Source organism: Crocodylus siamensis, chromosome 1 (assembly GCF_052110815.1).
Source record: "Crocodylus siamensis isolate JL-2025a chromosome 1, ASM5211081v1, whole genome shotgun sequence".
NCBI classification, from domain to species: Eukaryota; Metazoa; Chordata; order Crocodylia; family Crocodylidae; genus Crocodylus; species Crocodylus siamensis.
The window spans coordinates 59,848,011-59,860,667 of NC_143395.1; positions in this window are offsets into that span (position 1 = coordinate 59,848,011).

A 12,657-nucleotide genomic window follows, 5' to 3' on the forward strand; every position below is an offset into this window, starting at 1 on the left:
AAAGTTCAAGACATTAAATAATATTATTATAACTAGTTTAAGTAATATGAAAGGAATTTTATTTCCCTTTGTGCATCTAAGTGGAAATTTTCTAGCTGTACACTTGTATAACAGTCAAATGGGTCACCAACTGGCTGGAGGGCCGTACCCAGAGAGTGGTGATGGATGGGTCATTTTCTACCTGGAGGGATGTGGGCAGTGGGGTTCTGCAGGGCTCAGTTCTCAGGCCTGCACTGTTCAACATCTTCATCAGTGACTTGGATGAGGGTGTAAAATGCACCCTGTTCCAATTTGCTAATGACACTAGGATGTGTGGGGATGAGGGGATGCTAGAAGGGAGGAGTAGGCTGCAATCAGACCCAGACAGGTTACAGGGGTGGGCAGATGAGAATAGGATGCAATTCAACACTGACAAGTGCAAGGTGATGCACCTGCGGAGGAAGAACCAGCACCATACCTGCAGGCTGGGGAACTCCCTTCTCGTCAGGACAGAGGCAGAAAAGGATCTTGGAGTCATCACTGATGCCAAGATGAACATGGGCCGGCACTGTGGAGATGCAGTCAGGAAGGCCAACCAGACCCTGTCATGCATCCACAGATACATCTCAAGCACGTCCAAGGAGGTGATCCTCCCCTTCTATGCGACACTGTTCAGGCCGCAGTCAGAGTACTGCGTCCAGTTCTGGGTGCTGCACTTCAAGAGGGAAGTGGACAACATGGAGAGAGTCCAGAGGAGGGCCACCCGCATGATCAGGGGACAACAGGGCAGGCCCTACAAGGAGAGGCTACAGGACCTGAACCTGTTCAGCCTCCACAAGAGAAGGCTGAGGGGGGATCTAGTTGCCCATTACAAACTAGTCAGAGGGGACCAGCAGGCATTGGGGGAGTCCCTGTTCCCCCGAGCACTACCAGGAGTGACTAGGAATAACGGTCACAAGCTGGCAGACAGTAGATTTAGACTAGATATCAGGAGGCGCTATTTCACTGTCAGGGTGGCTAGGATCTGGAACCAACTTCCAAGAGAAGCTGGCTCCTACCCTGCGGGTCTTTAAGGGGAGGCTAGACGAACACCTTGCTGGGGTTGTTTGACCCCAGTACTCTTTCCTGCCATGGCAGGGAGTCGGACTCAATGATCTGCTCAGGTCCCTTCCAACCCTACTAACTATGAAACTATGAAACTATGTTTTTAGCACTCATACAAGAAGATAAAAGCCTGGGTTCTAGATGCACACTTTGCTTGTGGAGGAGGGCAGTTGTCTCTTTGACTGTCTCTTTCTGGCTTCTTAGCTTAATGCTCTAACTATAAACCCACAGATTAAGTAATATCCATAGTCTTCTCCAACACTGCTTTTGAAGCTGAGCCACAGTTCTTTACATTTTATAGTTATTGCATAAAATAGATAGAGGGCAGTTTTTTACCCATTTGGGAACAATGTTCTAGGTCAAAAACCAGTGCCTACTTCCTTCAAGCCAGTATCCCAGCGAGCCACATAGCCTCTGACTGCTGCTTTTCTTTTGACTTTACACATTTCCTACATACCACTGCTAGCTGCCCAAGGGGACAATCTCTGAAAGAACAACAGAGGTGCCTGACCTCACTGTTGTAGTTAGGGTGGTGTACTAGGAAGTCAGAGACAAAATTTCAAGTCCTGTCTTGACAAAAGGATGCTTAAAATCTGAGTCTCTGGCACCCTCAGCAACTGCCCCAGCTACTCCTCTACTAGCGTTTTCCTTCTTGTCTGCAGTCTAACACCTTCTGCTTATGTTTTTCCATATGCCTATATTATTTTGCATCTTAGAAGCTATTGCATGTCCACAACAGGTGCCCACGGGTAGTCACATATGTGCCCAGCCAGTGTGTAGCCAACTGGGCATGCTCAATCTATGAGTGCCAACTTGTCTATCTACAATTCAGGGAAAACAGAATTGCTAAATGTGAAGAAGTGACATATTTGGGACTGATGAAGCTAAAAAGCTGCTATTTAGATGCACAAAAGGAAAGAACGTTTGACCTGATGTTAAATTTTCTTCTAAAATTCTGCCCTTTAAGAGGTAACTAGCAGAGTTCCATTAACTTGTCACCTAAGCCATTTTCATAGTCCTTAAGGAAATTAAAGAACAAAGTATTAAATTCAGTAACATATCAGCTTTTGCCATGTCTTGAATCTTTCAGTGTTAATTCAAGTAATCAATGCATTAGTGAATAAATATTAATTCAAGTATAATAAGGATGTCTTATTTGCCAAAGGCAGAAATGCTTTTTTTCATTTAGGATTATGTCACTTTTACTTTAAGGACCAAATATTTCATCTGTAAACTAGCGATTAAGTGTTGTAAGCTTTGGCACTGGTCTTTTCTTTGGCATCATGAATTCAGTATTTATTTATGGAATAAGTATATTGTTTAAATGTGGGTCAAAAGGCAACATTCATCAATTTCAATAGAGCAAAAACTTTGAAGTTTCTGTAGAATCTTGTCTTAGTAAGTCTTGGTCTTTCATCCCAGCACAACTGTAGTGAAATCTTTAGCTACATCTGAAGTGAATTTAGTCCCAGCTCTTTTCATTCTGTAGGAACGTATATTCTGGTTGGCTGATCTTGCAGAGGTCTTACCCTGAACTTGATGACATTTCTGCCTTTGTCTGTCTGTAATGCATTTATTTTTAGATGTCGCATTTGATCAATAAAAAATTTCAGAGAATGTTCTTAGCCTCGATTGCCAGAAGCCTACTGATACTGGGAGGGAGGAGGGAGATAAATGAAGCCCCTGCCATCTGAATAGCAAAGGCACATCTTTATATGACTTCATATGACTCCATTCAAACATTTATGAATAGAACAAACTGGTTGATAGCACCTGTCAGCACTATCCAGCATAACAATAGAACTGCATATCCTCCCAGTAGAGTTTAAGTTTTGACATCTTGAATACCTTGGCTTCAAGACAAATACTGGGACGGGGAAAAGAAGAAGAGCCTAGTCTCAAAGAAAGAGGAAGAACAGGGGTATATCACTAGTAGAAGGATACTGGAGGACCTTGACATGGAACAGAGGGTCACAAAGAGTACCTAGAATGGGGGAAGCGTGGTGTGGGGGAACAGATGGGGTGCTGGGTGGGGAGAAATGTTGAGACTGATTTTTTTGAAGTTCTGCCAGTAAGGGGAAATTCAGCACAGGCTGTCTGTAGTATCTAAGCCAAGATGAATAGGCTTGGTGTCTAATAGTGTTACGCTATTTATTTAATTCCCTGTTTCCCCAGTTCTTACTTTTTTGAGTTTGCTGTCAGTTTGGCCTCACATAGTGTAGTACTACAGCTGGGTTCTGGAGATGAGTGCACAGTTCTACCAATAGGTTAAGATATTAGCAAAATATTTCACAGCACAAACATCAATGAAGATATAGTATTGACATGTCATGTACTAAAGTCTAGGTATATACTGTCCATCGGATTCCCTTCATACAGCAAACTGTTTATGCAGTCAAAGAAGAGTATCAAATTTGTTCAGCATTATTTGCCCTTAACAAGCATGTTCGCTGCTGGAGATCACCTCTAGTTCTCTTACAGGTAGGAGATATGGATTTGATCCCCACAAAATATCTCCCTTAATCTATGCAGGACCTAGAACTCAGGTCTTCCATCTCCTGAGCAGATGCTCTAACTGTTGAGCAGTACCACCACCTACCATGTTCTTGAATGAAGTGCCTGGAGTGGTTTGGTTTATGATTAACTCAATGCTGTCATTGTGTGTTAGGTGTGCTCCAAGCACACCTGCTAGACTGGACCCAGAGGTTTTAGTCTGTGAATCCATAATGCAGGGTTGTCAAAATCATCTGGCCTAACTGTCCAGATGAGTGACTTGGGACTGGTCCATGGACTAGATCAGGCCCACAGATCCTTCTTCCTGCATGCCAGATTCAGCGCTCATCTGTCTAAGGCAGATGCCAAGTTTAGCATGGGTCTTGGACCAGCTGGAATGGGTGCTGCATGAGGTACTGCCCTGGATCAGCCAGAGTGGGCACTGTATCTGCCCTACGGGGACCTACAGTGTACCCCACCCAGCACATCTAATCCTGCACTTGCTCTGACTGGCCTGGGACTGCACCAGAAACAGTGCCCTCTCTGGGACCCACCCTGAACTGGCCAGAGCAGGAGCATGTGTGGCATAGTCCTGGACTGGCCAGAATGGGCACCATGGGTGCTTGATCTGGCATAAGATGGGGTGGTCCCAGACTAACCATGTGTGGGGTCAACACGGGGTGCTGGATGACATGGTTGCACAAGCCAGATCTTTGATATCCCTGTTCTAATGGATCCAGGCACTGATATGATTAGTTCAGTCAAGGAGACAGCACCCCTGGAAATGTGGGACAACAGAATTTTAGGTACCCAAATACATTTCTAGATCTTGTTCTCTTACTTTGCTCCTTCGTGTTTTGCCCCATTTCTCTCTCTTGCTCAAAAAACCAAAAAACAACAATAAAAACAAAAGACAAGCTTCACTAATCAATACCCTAAATTCTGCATTTGCTTTCTTAGGCCCAGGGAAACCCCTCATCCCACTAAGATTAACTGTATGTATCTGTGCATTGAGCAGTGAGGATTATTGTTTCAAATATTACTGAGCAGAGCAATGCTGCTTCCTTTGCCTGAATGTGTATACAGTTGATAAATTTGATGTTAATTTTTTGGATGCTACACCTTAAAGAAACAAAATCCAACTAGATGATTTAAGGCTGCCTGGTATAACCCTAAAAGCATGTAGCTGGCAAGAATCTAAATGACAGGATTTACTACTGGCCTGTTTCCTGTTTGTTTATCTTCTTTGCGTATCGTTAGTGACCCCTAAAAAAATTACCCTTGTCTGAGTGACTATAAGTATTTATGACATTCAGACCCTAGTAGGATAGTCTGATGTATTGTCAGAATTACATAAAAATTAATAATTAGTCACAAACTGACTACGTTTCAACTGTTTTTCAGAAAAAAAGTATGTTGTAGTGAAAAATTTGGGATCCCATTAAACAATTCATATTCCTGATTCCCACTTATACCACTTTTTTCAAGTAAATATTACTGCATTACATGATATGACATGCAGCAAAAATAATCTAATGCAAAAAAGCAGCATAACAGACTCATAAATTCTAAATGAGGAATTTTATTTAGTTATGGATAGTATTAACTTTATGTGAAAACTGCTGACTTAGCAGTCACAAAATATATTCACACTTCCCTTTGCTCAAAACTAACTAGGTGGCCAGCATATTTTTGTACATTTCACTGATGCATACCTAACTTCTGGCCTCAGTCTCATAAAAACAAGCAAAAACAACATTCAAAACAGAAATGAATCAGAACTGAATTAACAGATGTAGAGTGTCAGAACCTCCTCAATGTATCATGAGTTGGAGAAACAAAATGCTAAATGCAAAATGGAAATAAAAGGAAACAACAGGAAATTATGCCTGTTTAATGAGAGAAAGCATATTTTCTTAAAACATACTGTGTAAGATCTTGACCAGATGACATGCATCTCCACTCTGGAGACCATTCCAAAATAGAAATTGCCAAAATGTGATCACATACATTGTATACTTTCAGTTCAAAACATTTGAAAAAGGATTTCAGACTTAAAAGAAAATGTGTACAATGCACATTCCTCATAACAAAACACTTACAGCATTTGCCTGTAAATAATCTGTAGTGGCTTGGATCACTGAATTATGTTATATAAGAAGTCTATATGTACATATATTTCTCTGGGGGTAAGTGACATATTCAATACCTACTTTTATCAGTCAGAAATGTGTTGGTATCCTTTCAGGTATGACAAATGGAAATGTTATAGGTATGGGGTGATTGCACATCTTTTCCCTTCCTTTATGTGCACTTCTTCAGGATGAAAGCCTTGTGGTCTTCATGGCCTGAGCTAAGATTTCACAATTGCCCCAGCCCTAGAGTGAGGCACTGGTATAACCTGACAGCAACTAGCACTTTCATTTGTCTTAGTGGAAGGCTGTGATTGGCAACTATGACCAACAGTGTGTATTTTTTTAACACAAGTAGGTTTATTAGCAAATGGAGCAAAATATTCAAACATGTAAGCAACAAATATGTTTGGACTAATCTGCACTTCATAAGCTAAAGTGGATGAATCTTCCTTCCGAGTCTTGTTACTTGAGACTTGTTACAGAAACAAAACAGCTGTAGCAGTCTCAGGAACTCCTGGAATCTAACCTGCTTTCTTTTGACCTATGGAAGGAAGAGTGTCTGCCAATCTGCTGTTACCTTTTGCAGGCAAATCTGAAAGCAGTTGCTGCATATCTCAACAGCCTCTATTAGATTTCTAGGTGTAAAGTATTTTGCCTATAACTGTTTTGTTTTGTTTCCAAATTGGCCACCTAGACCATCTAAAGTCTTTGGTATTTAGAACCATTCAGCTTAAATGGTCTGTAGTCACGGGTGTGGTGGCTGTAGGATAGTGTGCTGAAATTGGCTTCTTCCATGTGATTGTGAGACATCTATGCAGAATTCAGGGGTCTGAAATCATATTCATCACTTATTGCTCCCATATCTTTCACTAGTACAAAGAATGTATTATATGGTTTTAGTATGGTAACCAAAATATTTCTCTGTAAGGAGACCTTGGTAAGAAGAACAAAATTTAAATCATCCTCAGAATAGCAGAGGTAATGTTTCCAGATGGTATTTCATAAATACATCCCAGAAGTTAGAGACTTCCACACTATTTTCGCCATCTGATGTCCCAGAGGAAGTGGTGGAAACTACATTATTCAGCACATTTAAACCCAAGATGAATAATGTGCTAGAAAATACAGCATAGGGAACAGTTTGGCATTGGAAGAAAGATAAGCTCAAAAGGCCTACAAGTTCTTTTCCATTTCAAATGTGCAGTTTTTTGACTGTAAGTATTTATGACATTCAGACCATAGTAGGATGTTTTTGGAGTGTCGTTGGAGACTTGATTTAGCATATTGGGACATAAAACTAGTACTACCCATGGCCAATTTAAACATGTCAGGGTAAGGTTTTAGATCATCTATTGCAATACCCATATTTTAAAAGTAGGTCTTAGATTCTAAGGAATTTTATTATATTTTATAAAACAACTCCAGTTGCTTTTTGGATTTGTAAATGGAATTATTCTCTCAAACAAGGTCTTTTTGATAATCAATTAATACATTTTTGAAGAGGGTGATGTCTATCCTTCTTTGGCTATATAAAATACAGCCCGCTTAGAATGATATCAGTTTTACATTTCACATATGTTTTTTGAGATAACCTGTATCTTTAGCATAGTTATATGCCAATCAAAAATTGAAAAGGGGTTCTGAAGAAGTCAGGGCCTATCAGGTAGAAACACAAAGTTGTACAGAGAAAGACACATCTTGTAAAATGTTAACTTTAAGAAATATACAACTGAAATAAATGACTCCAATGAATATGAACCTAATATATGTTCAAGATTTCTAGCATATTATTAACTGAGAGATCAATGAAAAAGAAACAGCTATTTATGACAAAGTGAACAATATTATTTAAACCCAAAAGAAGAAATCAGCCATGGCTGAATTTGCAGGTCACCTAGTACTAAATTCCATGCATAACATTTATAACTTCAGAAACAGATGCATTTTCAGCATATGGGTAGAAAAATGAAATAAAAACCCTGTAAGCTACAGAAAGTAAGGTTGCAGATGATGTATTATGTTCAAAGTGTTTCATATATAAGATACACAAGAAGTAACCCATGGCTGGAATCTCATTTTGATCACAATTATTAGGATGTATTTCAATATCTTTTTCATCTCAAATGTATGATCAGTCCATAAGGGCTGTGTGTGCTGTGTTATCTGACTAGAACTGGGGGCTGTATCATCTCTGAACATTGTTGCCTTGGGAGGGAACAAACCTGTCATTAAAATACTTTCAGATAACAGTTAATAAAAAAGCCTCTCTCTAGCTGACAGAGGGCAAACCAATCAAAGAGCAGAACTCAGTGCTGTAATATGGATATTATAAAAGCGCATATCAGTATAAAGTTATGAAAAACAAAACCAACCCCTGTACAAGGGCCCCTGAAGTACTTTTATGGATTTAACTGATAATGATGGAGTTAACTCTGAATCCTACGCAATGTGTCAGCTACAACCAGACTCTTGGCAAGTAGTTGAACTTCATTCCATGGAACATTAATGCATGGCTCAGTAACTGTTCTCAGCAGCTAAATGAACTGAATGAGCAAGTATACAAGGACACCACTTTCTGTTTCTGAATTCAGTTTGTGTGTAAGTCTCCTCACTCTTCCTATGACATACAGACATAAATAATCAAAGGCTAAAGTCACTATTGCTCAATATATATTGGACCTAACTAGACCTACAGCTCTCCACTTTGCAAACTGAGGTTGAAACAAATTTTAAAAGCAGCTGCTGGACTTCCTGCCTGATACTATTTAGTTTCCACACACTGGTAAAGGGAAATAGTTTGACAGCACAAAGGAATTAGTTGTTCAAAGGCACGTAGAATTTTAAATGAAATATAAGCAAACCAAAGGGTACAATCTACATGGTGATGTGAAAATGATGCCATATGAAGTTTTCACTAAGCTGTTTTGGTAATACACACTAATAGGGCACAGCCAGATGAGTGGGAACATATGGTTTCTAGCACCTCAAAGCCTTTTGAGGCACTGTAAAATACATGTGGCATATGTTGATCCATTCACATGGAAATCCCAGTATCAATAAAAAACACATGAAAAAAAGGGTACTGCTGCTATTTGTCCCCAGGGAAATGCATGTTCCCACTCATCTGAACATCTCTATTATGGTTTGGATGATGCTATATTAAATATATATGCTTATCGTGTCTAAGAACTGGCACTATTTTCCCTTAGATCGCATCCAGAAATTCACAGATTCACAGAAGTTTAGGGCTGGAATGGACCGTGTGAGACCATTGAGTCCAGCCCCCCTGATCTGGGCAGGAAAGACTGCTGAGGTCAAATAACCCCAGTAAGATGTGCATCCAGTCTCTTTTTGACAATCCTCAGGGTAAGTGCCTGCACCACCTCCACTGGGACTCTATTGCAGAGTTTGCTCACACGAACCATGAAGAAGTTTTTCCTTATATCCAGTCTGAACCTTCTAGGAGCTAATGACCATTGCTCCTGGTTTTCCCCTGGGGCACTTTGGTGAACAGTTGTTTGCCTAGCCCCTGATGCTCACCCTTGCTATATTTGTAAGCTGCTACCAAATCCCCCTGAAGTCTTCTCTTTTCTAGGCTGAACAGTCCCATATCTGACAGCCTTACCTCATATGGCTTGCTCTTCAGGCCTATAATCATATGAGTCTGGACTCTCTCATGCTTCTCCACATCCTTCTTGAAGTGTGGTGCCCATAACTGGATGTAACACTCCAGGTGCAGCCTCACCAATGCCAAGTAGAGCAGGAGAATAACTTCCTTAGTTTTGCTTGAGATGTATTGGTTGATGCATGCCAAAGTATTGTTTGCTCTGTTACATGTAGCATCACACTAGTGGCTCATGTTCATTTTATGGTCAATTATGACCCCCAGGTCCCTTTCAGACATGGTGCTAGCTAGTGTAATGCCACCAAGCCTGTAAGTTTGTTGCGGATTTTTCCTCCCCGGATGGAGCACTTTACACTTCTCAGTGTTGAACACCATCTGGTTCTGGACCGCCCATCTAATAATCTGTCTAGGTCTGCCTGAATCATCAGTCTACCCTGCTGTTTGGCTGCACTTCCCTATAGCTTTGTGTCATTGTCGAACTTTGTCACTGCACTTTTCACCCTAACATCCAGATCATTGATGAAGATGTTGAAAAATTCCGGTCCAAATACTAAACCCTGGGGGACCCCACTAGCTACTTTCCACCAGGCCGATACAGATCTGCCTATTAGTACTCTCTGGGTCCAAACCCACAGGCAGTTTCCCACCCACCTGACCATTGAGTTGTTGATCCCATAGTCCCCTAGTTTTACCTTGAAAGCCTCATTGGACACCAAGTCAAAGGCTTTCTTAAAGTCCAAGTAAATGACGTTGACCTCAATTTGCTTATCCAGGTGGTAAGTAATGAGATGAGCTTAGAAGGATCAGACATGACCTACCTGTGATGTAACTGTGCTGGCTGTCATTGAGAATTTTGCCTTCTACTAGCTTATTGCATATGGACTCCCTGAGAAATTTTTTCAGGATTTTTCCTGGGATTGAGGTTTATGGCACCGCAAATCTCTTTCTGGCCCCAGAAAATACACACGGTGAACATTAAAACATACATTGCTCTGCAAATTTGCAGCACAGGGCCAACATTTGCTAGCAGGATTTCCCAGTAGCAACCTCCCCACCCCACAAACAACTGAAGTAACACCATATATACACAATAAACGTGCCAGCACATACAGAGGCTGGGCTGTCCAGAGCAATGCGCTAGCTGCCAGTCAGTCCATCGTGCTGTCTGACCTGTGCCCCTGCTACTCCAGGACACCAGCTAAAACTGCTCTCCCTGGATGAAGAGCCAGGAGGAGCTGAGCAAGGGCAGTTTGCCTGTTGTGGGAAAAATTGTCCTTCAACGAGGCACACACGCAGGGGCATGCACTGTGACAATTTGTGCCACTGCAAGCATATGCCCCAGCATGTCTGCATGCTGCCTTAGAGTTCAAGTTTGACTTGTCACAATGACACAAAAAGTAAAATTTGTTAAAAGCCATAAATAAAATCAGCATTCACAGACATCATAAGTCCATTTTTCTTAGGATATTGAAACATACCACATTCCCATAATTATTCATTAAAACAAAACTTACCTCTTAATTTACATTTTGAGTACAAAAATAAAAGGTAAAAAATATTAATCACCCATAAATGATATATTACTAAGCAAAACCATATCCAGTATCATTTTAAATACCCAAGGAAACATATAATTTATAACATGTTCTAATGAAAGAATAATTGAACAGGCCATAGTAAGGGTTGTATCATCCTAGTGATTTTCAATTTCTGGTGATCAAGGTGATGCAAGAAGAAAGATATGTTTTGTAATACATTTCAATGGATTAAGTGTACAGTTGGGAGAGATGTTAGACAAGATTTGGGGCAAAAATTTGTAAGCTTCTATAACTTTTCCCAACTATTTAGTTGGCCCAATAAAAGATATAGCCAAACAAATCTTGCATCTCTCATACTCCCTGGATGATTACAGCTACAAAAAACTTACAACATTGTTGAGGTGATGGCCAGGGGTACATCCAAGGGGAGATGCACCGGTGCAGTTGCACTTCCTTTAATTCCTGCTCAATCCTAAATTTAAAGTCAACTGCCTGGCAGTGGCAGCAGCATTTCTATTCAGGCAGAAGTAATAGTGTGAATTGAATTCATAGCCCATTTACATCTAGTTGATTTCTTTTAAAGTCTTCACTCTACAGGTATTAATCACCCTCTCTCCTTTTTAATGGTCTTGATGGTCCACTAATCAAACTACCCTTTCTCCCACAATTTTGCTTTCTGTTAGCGGCTGCTGGCAATATATTTCCTATTTCACAGCCTTGTAGATTACTTGTAATGAATTCCAATAAAGTTATATATTTTTGCTTAAATCTGAAACTGAATAATACAGCCATAGACCCCTAACATATTAGTAAAGTTTTGAGTTTCTTTTTTCCAAGAAAAAAATATGCGCTGTGTTATATGGGATGATGCACTTCAACATCTGCATCCCCCCTTTTCAAAAACATAGATCCATCCATGGCTAAGGCATTATCAGTTTAAAAGTACATGTGTTGTCTTAGGCTAGGCATGGCTGAATGCTGTAGAGAACCCTTGCCTTTAAAAGGCTCACACTGATAACTCATATTTTTAACTGAGACTGTATATGTTATGTCTCTGTCAGCAGCCTTGTTTTTAACTGTTTACTGAACACCACATGATATGAGGAATAAAATGAAATATATAAAAAATAACCAGAAGGGCAAGAAGAGATGTTTAAATCTTTACTACAGCTGAAACCCTCTGGAATTTTGAAAGCAACTGGAAGAAAATTAAACAATGCTTCATTCGGTATCCCACAATCAATGAGGGCTAGGAAGACATTCAGAAAGCAGCATTACTTTTGACAGTTGCTGATTCTGAAGCATTGATGTCTTTAACAGTTCTTAGTTAACCAAGGTAGAGGAAGCTGCCCTAACAATTTTTCCACATCCTTTTTGTAGTAGGAGCCCAAAACTGGACACAGTGCTCCAGATGTGGCCTCACCAGTGCTAAACAGAGGGGAATAGTCACTTCCCTCAACCTGCTGGCAACACACCTACTAATGCAGCCCAGTTTGCTGTTAGCCTTCTTTACAACAAAGGCACACAGCTGGCTCATATTCAGCTTATTGTCCGCTGTAACCCACAGGTCCTTTTCTGCACAACTGCTGTTTAGCCAGTCGATCCCCAGCCTGTACTGGTGCGGGAGATTGTTCCATCCTAAGTGGAGCACTTTGCACTTGTCCTTATTGACTTCATAAGATTACTTTCTGTCCAATCTTCGCAATTTGTTGAGGTCTCTCTGAATCCTAGGCCTACCCTCCAGAATATCTACTACTCCCCTCAGCTTGGTGTTATCTGCAAA